This window comes from Arvicola amphibius, chromosome 8 (assembly GCF_903992535.2).
Source record: "Arvicola amphibius chromosome 8, mArvAmp1.2, whole genome shotgun sequence".
NCBI lineage: Eukaryota > Metazoa > Chordata > Mammalia > Rodentia > Cricetidae > Arvicola > Arvicola amphibius.
In genome coordinates, this window is record NC_052054.1 from 127,102,532 (window position 1) to 127,112,805 (window position 10,274).

General features: G+C 43.7%; 1 long non-coding RNA gene across 1 annotated transcript; it reads right to left on the minus strand.

Moving 5' to 3' along the window:
* Nucleotides 1–1,399: 1,399 nt before the first annotated feature.
* Nucleotides 1,400–4,172, minus strand: LOC119820236. The gene is made up of 3 exons (XR_005286451.1): nucleotides 3,726–4,172; nucleotides 2,074–2,205; nucleotides 1,400–1,498 (listed from the first exon to the last, which is right to left on the minus strand). It is a non-coding gene; the product is annotated as an uncharacterized LOC119820236 (long non-coding RNA).
* Nucleotides 4,173–10,274: the final 6,102 nt, after the last annotated feature.

Sequence of the window (10,274 nt, forward strand, 5' to 3'; positions counted from 1 at the left end):
CCACCGCCCAGCAGTAAGTCACATTTTTGGACCCTTAGAGGAGTGGATTCCTTTGTGAAGCCAATATAGCCCATTCATTTGGCTGCTTTTCCAAATGTTAGTTTAGAAACTAGTTAACTAGTTAGTTAGTTTAGATACTAGTTAACATGCTAACAGAGTGGAAACCAGAGACAGTAAGCTCGCCTGTCACACTGACTGGGGATCTGGTTCTGCTTCGGAGAAGTTTAGTATTTAACTATGCAGTTTCTCCTTTTCTCCGGAAATAGAAAGAACCAACTTTCTTCCCCCACATGACTGCTCTATATTGTCCCATTCTAAAAACTCCCTTGTTCAGACACCTGTTTCCGCTGGATCTTAAGAGTTCCTAGTGCTTCATCTTTCTGTTGAGTTCTGTCTGGCTTTCAGTTTCTGTGACAGCTTTCAAAGAACTTCAGAAGTCACCACAGGGCAAAGCAGGAGCCTCAGGCTTGAAGGAGGTTTGTCTTACAGTAACGCTTCCGGGTGACCAATGTAGCTTAACACTTCCGGGTGACCAATGTAGCTTCAGAGAGTCTACCCCTGACATGTGGCCAAATTCCAGCATCATTCCCTAATTTAGCTCGGCTCATTTTCTCTACTATCTAGATGGGAGCATGTTTTCTTCATGGGAAGTTTTTCCACTGACACTGATTACATGAAAATGTTTGAGGCAATCTCTCTCCTCCCATCTTGCCGAAGACAAACTAGAGACCTTGAAACACTGGTGAATGATGAGAGGCACGGCTTGGGCCCAAGTACCTACAGGTAGGTCTCTCTCAAGGGTCCTTCCTTGACTCCCTGGCACAAATTGTTCTTGTAATTATTATCTTTTTAATTTTTAAATTTCACACTTTTTTAAAAAAACAAGATATGTTCACTCATCAACGATGACATCATTTAGAATTATAACAGTCAGTGAGAACAAAAAACAAACATGTTTCTCAGGGTTCCAAGTGCCCAGCATGTTGCTCCTTGAGATTCAGGAGCAATAAATCAATATCCCATATATTCTCAGAGTTTTCAATATAACCATGTATTAGAAGTACTTCTAACAATCTCCACACTCCACAACTTGAATAACTAAAATTCTTATTTAAAGAATCAAATATTCTAAGTGTAATGGAACTTTCAAACCTGTAGTTGTTTATAAAGTCTCATTTGGTTTAGATCAGCTGACCCAAAATGAGGAAGAATATCTTTCTTTTTCATCTCTCCTTTAGGTGAAAAATGAGGCTGACATATTTATGGATTTTCATGGCTTCTTTAATAAATGACTTCCTGGGGTGTGATTCCAGGAAAAAGATGCTTCAGGAGATAGCGTCTCAGACAAAGCAGTGACTGGGTGGTATTATCCCTTGCAACAAGAGACCCTCCATGGTAGGCCGGGATGCTTGAGGTTATCAGAAGCATCCCGTTGGTTCTGTCCCTCTCTCAAGTGGTCACATGTTGATAAGATGCCTTTCACGGGTATTTGTGGAACCTAAGGAGGAAGAGGGTTTTGCTTTTCCTCCTACTGCGTGGGCTGGCGTGCTTCGAGTGAAAGATAAAGGTGTTTTGAAAACCATGGAGGGCTTGCCAGAGTTCCTTGAGAATATGAAGCTCTTTTGGAGAACAAATTCCTTCCATGCCTCTTAAAGACACATTATGCCTCCCTCCCCAGGGAACAGGGAAGAATGACTGTCATTGTTCCATGGGGTATCGGAGGAGGAAGGAGGCTTCCTGATGTGGTAATAGAATTTCCTCCTGATGTGGTAATAGAATTTCCTTATTTTTGGAAATGAGGAAACAAGGCCCAGAAAAGGGAAGTTCCCCCCCCCCCCCATCCCACAGTGAGCTTGTGCGTATTGCCCAGGACAAAGATTAGCCTTCCATTCAGACACCCGACGGTCACCTGGTAACAACCAGGAAGACTCCTTGAACCCTGGGAACCCAAGGCTCTTCCTTCTCTCTTGCTATGCTCATTGCTTACCAGGTCTTTGTTCCCGGTCAGTCCCTATTCAGCCTATTCCCAAGTTACCCTGGGCTCCGGAGGGAGAGTTAGTCATGGATTCTTACCTCAAGGGCCCTGACTCATTTCTAGCTAGGTTAGCATCACTGTGTGTTCCTGTCTCGCGAGTGATGAGGGTCAGCGTCACATCTGCGGGAGCTTGCCAAAGCCACAGCCTCCCGCGTTCTCTTCTGCAGTGGCTGCAGCGGAAAGCAAAGAGAGGCGCATTCATTTGGGGGTTCTTACTCGAGAGGCTGCTGTGCGAAACATTAAGAATTAAAGTCACGATCATAGCAGGTGCTTGCTCTACCTGTCACCGGGCCTTCCTAGCCCTTTGAGCCAGTCGAAGGCAGCGGTTTAACTAATGCTTTGCAGAAGCGCAGAGCAGCGCGCTTATGTTTGTGGGAAAGAGCATTGAGATCTTTCGATTAAAGGTTTTATGTGAGGGAAAGGTTACTCTTATTATTTTGATCTCGGAGAGTGGTTTCGCCCCTGCATATTTATGATATTAATACCGTCTTAATAGAAGTTGTAGTGTGCAAGTTGCTGAGCTCATTGCCCGGTGGAAAAAGTCAATGCTACAACCTGCTGCAGCGATAAGACAGCTTTCGGTTACATTTAATTATCTCTTTCTTAAACAGAAAGGCTCCAAGAAACCTTTGAGGTAAGCTGGAGAAGTTTCAAGAGTGAAACGGTTTAATTTTGGAACTGATGTTTCAAGCAAAGGCCAAATCTATTGGCCTTTACTAAATGCAAAATAAGGTGAAATAAAAAAATTTCATAATGGTGTGATATCCATTACTACCAGAGAAACTGGATGTTGAAATGGACAAGACCAGAAACTGAAGTAGATACTTTTTCCTCAAAAGAGCGTGTGCAGCAGCAACGGATTTGAAGGCCTTTAGTGGAACAAACCCAGAGTTGACCCTAAACCGATTGTAGCATTAGGCGTTGATATAATTATGATCATATAACAAGAATGGATGAGCACCAGCTCCGCTCCTCCAATAGTGAGAACGAGTTATATTTGTCCCAGTAGATCTTATCTTATCAATTCTTAAGAAATAAATCTGGGGCCCATCATGTCACGGATTGAAATAATGTAAGTTGTTCTCTGCTCTCCAAATCGGTTTACTCAACTATGTAGATTGGTTCAGCTAATTGTCTACAACACGCAGTATCTTCTGGTGTTTATGAAAGTCCTGAGCCCTCAGTCCCCTCACCTCCCCCAAATAAGCTTTTAAAGCATTCTCAATTTGAACCATTTCCCACTTGACTCATAATACTTGCTTTAATTGGGAGAAATCCAGCCTATTCAGCAGGAAGTGTGTCATCTTGGTACCCACCCCCCCTCTGCTATGCTACCCAACACCTCCCATCTTTGTTCAGACATCATCTTTCTAAGTGTGCATGGACTGCGGCCTCTTCTACTCCCATCTCCCTAGGAGGTTCCCTCAATCACTGCTCCCTGGGTCAAGTGCTTTCCAGTTCTCCTTTTCAATCCATTTCTTGTTTTTAGCGCATAGCTCTATTTGATTCCCTTCCATCTTTACATGCCCCAACACACACACACACACCACACAACACACACACACACACACACACACTCTTGTCACCTTTCCTTGACCCAAAGTCCTCCAGTGAGCACCCAATTTTTTTGCACATGCACACAGCATCATTTATATTCATTACTTTTAGTTAATTATCTTCCATGTCTTACTCAGTTCACTTAGTTCAGGCTTCCTCGAACGCCGTCTCTTCCTAGGAAGTGCTCCAGTCGAGATCATACAGCACCAACCAATCCAATTTCAGTCAGACCACTTGGCAGTAGAGTAGATGCTTCCATCAGCCTTGAGCGTTCTGGTCCCACAACAAATTATGTCATCTCTGTTACCAAGACAACCAGAGTTTCCTTTTCACAGTCTTGCTGCCATCTGGTCTAAGCTACTGTAGGTTCTTGTCTGGATCTTCACAATGGTTTCTTTACTGGTCTCCTCTGCCCTATTATCAACCTGCAGGCAAAGGTTAATGCTTCGGTTGGATCACGCTAGTTCTCTTTTTCAGCACACTCTAAGGACTTAATCTTATTTAGAGTAAATGCCAGAGTTCTTAGTGTGACCAGAAGGCCCTTTGTGATCCTTCCTTGCACCTGTCATAGCTTCTACTAGTCTTGCACCTGCCCAGAGAGGGAATAGCCCCAGGCAAGAGAAGCACCCAGGGTGAAAGATTAAAAAAAAAAAGAACAACTCATCCTCTGGGTCAGATGACACTATTGATATTGGCAGCTTCTTAAAATCACGCCTCCCACTGCTCTCTTAGGCTGTGTGCTTGTGCAGCCTCACTTTCCCTGCCTTCAGCTCTCTTAAAAATTCCCCTAACTCTGCACCCCTCCCCCATGCTCAGCATGTGTAGCTAGGTGTGGCCCCAGTTTTATTGTTGTATCGTTAGATTGTCTGTGTTCAATTTCTCTTAAAAATAAAACTTATGCATTCATAGACAAGTCGCTTCTTAAATCTCAATTTTCCAATTCAAGTAATTAAAAAAAAAACCCAAGAACCCTACACCATAGAGCAGAATTAAAGAAGCTACTTGAGCATTTAGTACACTGCTTGTCATGCTGTGAGTGCACAATCAACAATTAACTGCCTTTATTAGTGCTGCTAGCATGGTGCCCTCTACATGCCTCCTGAAGGCTCATCGGCTTCTTTTCAACCAGTGCAAGTTTTCTAGAGCACTTGCTTAATAATAATTCCTGGTACAAACTGAATAAGATTTTCTCTAAAAGCAAAAAAGAAAATGACATATTTCTTTCCTTCTAAGAAGATTGCCTACCAATTTTAAGATGCCAATTTTTTCTCACTATGTAGTACTCCATTGTGTAAGTACACCACATTTTCTTTATCCATTCTTCGGTCAAGGGGCATCTAGGTTGTTCCAGGTTCTGACTATTATGAATAATGCTGCTATGAACATAGTTAAGCACATGTCCTTGTGGCACAATTGAGCACCCTTTGACTATATACCCAAAAGTGGTATTGCTCAGTCTTGAGGAAGGTTGTTTCCTAATTTTCTGAGAAATCACCATACTGATATCCAAAGGGGCTGTACCAGCTTGCACTCCCGCCAGCAATGGAGGAGTGTTCCCTAATTTACCCCACAGCCTCTCCAGCATCTTGACCCGGCTTGATGACTTGGCTGAGGCAGTGCTTGCTAGGTCTCCCATCATTCACCTGTGCTCCCCCTACTTCAATAAGTAAGTCATTATGAGAAGTCCTTTGTGAAGGGATGGGACAATGGTCTCCTTACCAAGGACAGAGTGTCTACATAATGAAAAAGACATTCTCCCACCAAGAAATCTGTTTCATATCAATACAGGCTCATGGGTTATGAGTCACTCTGCTCATTTCATTGTCTAGCTGGCACGGCTTCAGCTGCTGGGTTTCCAGTGGGTTCCACTAACAATGTCAGGTTATTGGGTTTTCTTTCAGTTCTTTGCACATTATCACTTTAAGATACTTCAGAGTCACCTCCTGGATTGCCTGTTTCTAGATACCCAAAGAGACAGTATTTCTCTCTTTTGGAGAATGGTGTTGAAAACTAAGATATAGGCTAAGTGTCTTACCTCTGCATTTTGATTGACACTGGATATTCTGATAGGAAATCATAGTTACTCTAGTTATCCATTTATTCTTCTTTACTCCAGGCCTGTCGGCGGCCACCCTTTGCTGTGCATTCTTTGTTCCCCCACTTACTGAATGAGACCTGACGTGTCTATTTCCCTCATAGTGTGTGGTTTCTTTACAGTCACTCTTAGAATACCCCCTGTTTTTGTCTCCTACCCTGGCCACCTTGTAGGAGCCAGCCATGATAAGATAAATATGAACAGATCACCCAAAGGAAGTTCTTTACTTCCAACCATTGTCACCTGCCAGAGCAGGACTCAGCCATCGGTAAATTTAATAAGAGGCCTGAGTCTCAGTAGTTTACTCTGAAGCAATTCCTGGTTGCAGGAAGGACCATAAACTAAGATTACCTGAGCACCACCCAAGAACAGACCATCCAAAGGAAATGCCTAACATTCCAACCACTGTAGATAGGATCACCTTCCAGTACATACTCACCAGGACACCCCTAGACAAATGTCAGCCAACCAGGGTCCTGAACCTCAGAAACCCCTCACTTCCACCTTTACTACTATAAAAACCCAACTCTTACTGTGATAGCTGCTCTCCATTTATTCCAATACGTTGGACATGTGGAAATACCGAGTTTGCAAACTTGCATAAAATAAAGGCTCTTTGTTTTTACATATGGGACTCAGTCTCCTTGTTGGGGGACTTCACAGTTTTGGGCATAGCACCCAAGGTAGCTTCAAGTTCAGGATCTAAGCTAATTATCCATCAGAAGTTGTGCCTGTCACCACCCAAGGGCCAGTGACTTAGTTTTTAGGTTGTCTTTCTAGTTGCTCACAAGAACAACTCTGGTGTGTTCATTATTTTCCAAGTTTTCCTGGGTGAGTGTGATTGTATTTTCAATCTCTGTTTCCTAAGACTCACCCTTGGGTTCTGATAGCTTATTGATCAAGTCAATGTTTGGTCAGAGGCTGTATTTAAGCTTCTGTTAGGGTGAGGATTGCACCCTGTGTGGACACTTACCCCAGAAGGCCTTTTCCTGGCTGCTCTGGCCTTAGTTCTGTCTGTTTAAATTCTGCTTCTCTGCTATTTGCTTGTGTGATGGAGCTATCAGGCTCCTTGTAATTACTCTCTGCTGAGATCTCTTCTGTTTCCATAATATCCTCAGGCGTGTCATGCTCTCTGCCACAGAGGCAGCCCATCAGGCAGAGCTGTTGACTGCATCCCTTTAGGGTCGTCTCACCACAGGACAGAGCTGCAGCATCTGTTGATGAGTTGGGTTTACTTAGATTCGGGCTTTGCACAGGAACTCTCAAAGGACTGCTGTGGTCATCCCTGATCTGTTGTGTTGTCCCTGAATCAGGGAAGCCTGCTTGTGATTCAGGACCAGGGTGCTAGAGAAGGGAACATCACTCTTAAGGGCACAGTAACCTGGAATAGAGCTCTTGGAGTGGTGGGGATTAAGAGTGGCCAATGTTGTGAACACTGCATCTCTCCCAGGGTGAAATTATAATCCCAGACCCCATGCTCTGGGGAAAGCCCCTCTTCCTGCTCAGTCTCTGGGTTCAGTTTCTGTAACGTGGAACAGGGAGGGAGGAAAAGGGAGAAGTGGGATGTGGAAGGAAAGCCACAGCCACAGCCACTGTTAGGAAATTTGGTGGATTATACTGAAAGATTATTTCTCCATTTGCTCTGTGCCCTAGGACAATTTCCAGAGAGTTGAAATAATTTATTTTACTTTTATAATTCCCACAGCGCAGTTGTTGTTTGGCTTGGGGACAGGGTCCACCACAGGTCCCACCCATCCAATGGAACATCATTTACCTCACTGTCAGGTTCCCAGCAGCGAGCAGTATTCTTTCAAGGTAGCAACGTCATTGGTACCACTGGCTTTTCAGAAGGCCTTTTGCATGGACTGGGGACAAGACTGGCATGACCATTATTTTCACCTCTGGCTGTAATCCAGGTGAATGACAGTCACCTGTGCTTGTCCCACACTCGTTCTAACATTCTGGTGACCATGCTACAGGCTTCCGAGGCTTTGTCCGCCACCTGATCCGATGTGAGCCTCAAGCAGCATCTGCTCAGTGTGAGAGAGAATGTGCTTTCAGTGCAGCAGACAGAATTTGGTCAAGTGTGGAGAGTCTCTGAGCCTGGGAGATCTCGTCCAAGTGTGAATGCTGGCACCCTGCTCTCTCACCCCAGGCCCTCTGCACGCTGCTGTCTAATTGAGTCCAAGGTCTTCAGGAAGATTTGAATGTCATTGGAGTCTCACTGGTTCTGTTTGCATGTCATTTACTCTCTCTGGTTTGCCTTTTAGTCTTTCAGCCTTGATGGACTTGTATTATCCCCCCCAGGACCTGTGTATCACTGGTTCTTTTAGTGGAAAGCCTCTCTTTAGTCTTTTTTCTTATTATTACCGTTGACACTGCTGTCCATTACACGGTTTCTTCAAGAGCCTTTCTGGATCACCAGTCTACGGTGGGTTTCTCCCATCTTGACAGTTCGTTCACTGTCCTCTGCTTATTCTCAAGTTGTCTTCACTCTCTACCAGAGTGTCGCTTCCATAAAGCGGGTAGATTACGTATTAACGTGTTATCTGTTTCTTTTTCCTAGCTACCTGGTACAGTGATTGTCATCCCGTGGGAATTTAATAAATCCAAAATAATAAAATAATAAAGAAAGAATGAGAATGAGGCATGGAGACAACGTGTGGTTTTCCATTCATGTCTTGAAGGAACGCGTTCTCCGTGGGATGTTTCAGGACCAGGGGTCTAGCTGAGTGAGGGTGTGTATTGCTGCTGTACAGTGCCGTCCTTCGTTTTGCTAACAGATGCCTCCTTATCAGAATTAGCTGACTGAAATGTTTTCCAGAGGCAGAAACACTCCCAACAAAAGCAATTCAGAACAGTCAGCTGTGGAGGTTCTGTGTTTCAGGTCTACCTTGACCCTTGACTGTGAAAGGCTTCATGTATATTCATGCTGCATGCAAGTTATGATACCCAGAGAAAGGCATAATAAAAATGATAACCCCATGGATGACCTCATAAATTTGTGACTGCAACATCCACGGACAATTGTGGCTGGAAGAAGGCCCGCGAACTCTAAACGATTCTGGCTTTGTCAATCTGAACAAATCCCAACTTCTATCCTTTGCGTCAATCAAGTCAGTGTCCCCTCTCTACCATGTGATTAAACATGCTTTCGGTACGAAGATGTGTTTTCTTTTCTAATTATTGGGCTGATAAATTCTATCATTGCTGGCTTAGAAATCAATCTTATGAGACACATAGGAAGGTGACTCCTGTTGCAGCAAAGATCTAGGACCCTGCAGTCTGTGTTATGAGGTCAGAGAAACATGACACTTGATTACCACACGTGAGGCGTACTTGTAGCGGGCTGATCTAGCAAACAGTGAGCAGGATGATATTGCACACATGAAATACTGTGCTCTCCTCAGCTTGCTCATCAGATACTTCATGTAAAGAGGAATGAATGGTCACGTATTTGCCTTGGCACCAGAACCAGGTGCCACCCATGTTACAGAGCCATGGGTAGGCGCAGAGGCCCCAGTACCCTAAACAGGCCACAGAGATGGTTTAAGACATCTCCCTTTTCCTCCCACCAATCCTGATGTTAGGTAGAAATGTGAGCTCGGGCTCCCAAAATTGTTTTGAATTTGTAGAGTTCACACAGGAAGACCCATGTGTTAAAGAAACCTTGTCAGGAACGTCTCCAAACATATGGAAGAACTGAAGGGCTGATTCATACTCATTTATATCCATCTTGATTTAACAATACTTAGCAACTTAGTGATCACCACCATGCAATGCTTTGTATTTAAATATTTCTGTGTGCATCTTATGCAAATATGAGCATTATTGACTATAACTCACACCCAGGTCCACTATCAACAATTTTCAGGTATCACTTATCTTAAAATCAATTTTCCCAATTGGTTAAAAATATATTTTATATATCGTCTTTTTCAAGTCAGAATTATTTTGAGGCCATGCACTGACGTGCTATTTCCAGAAGCTTTTACAGTTTAGAATAGATCACATTACACTTTTGTAAGAGTAAGCTGTGCTTCTAATTTTTTGTGGCCTCATTCAAAAGTTTTCTGGTTCCTCTAGGCTTGGTTGAGTTTACGGTTACAGACGTTCGTACAGACTTCTTCACAAGTGTCGTAGTATAGACACAGCGCCTCAAGCACTCTGCCTGGTTAGAACGCGCCACTATGGATGATGCTGGTTTATAAAGATCCATAACTTTACAATTTATATTTTGGAAAGTAGAAGCTATTTTGCATATAATTAAGATGATCTGCAGGATCCCAGGTAGTGATATGCATCAGTTTGCGGATATAATCTAAACCAATGACTTACTGCCTGTTACCCTCCTGTTGACAGGAGGCACACAACTAGATATCAGATAAACAGGGCTAGCTAAGGTGACCATCACCAATAGGATAGGGAGAGTCCAGTGTGCCCCTAGCCTGGCAATATATTTACAGACATGGGTCTTGAGCTTGGTTGACAACAGGTAAGATGGTTTGGGGCCGCAGCATTGAAGTGCCCATAGCCTCTCTCCTAATTCTATGGGAAACCCCAGGCTATCATGCAAATAGCTAAACA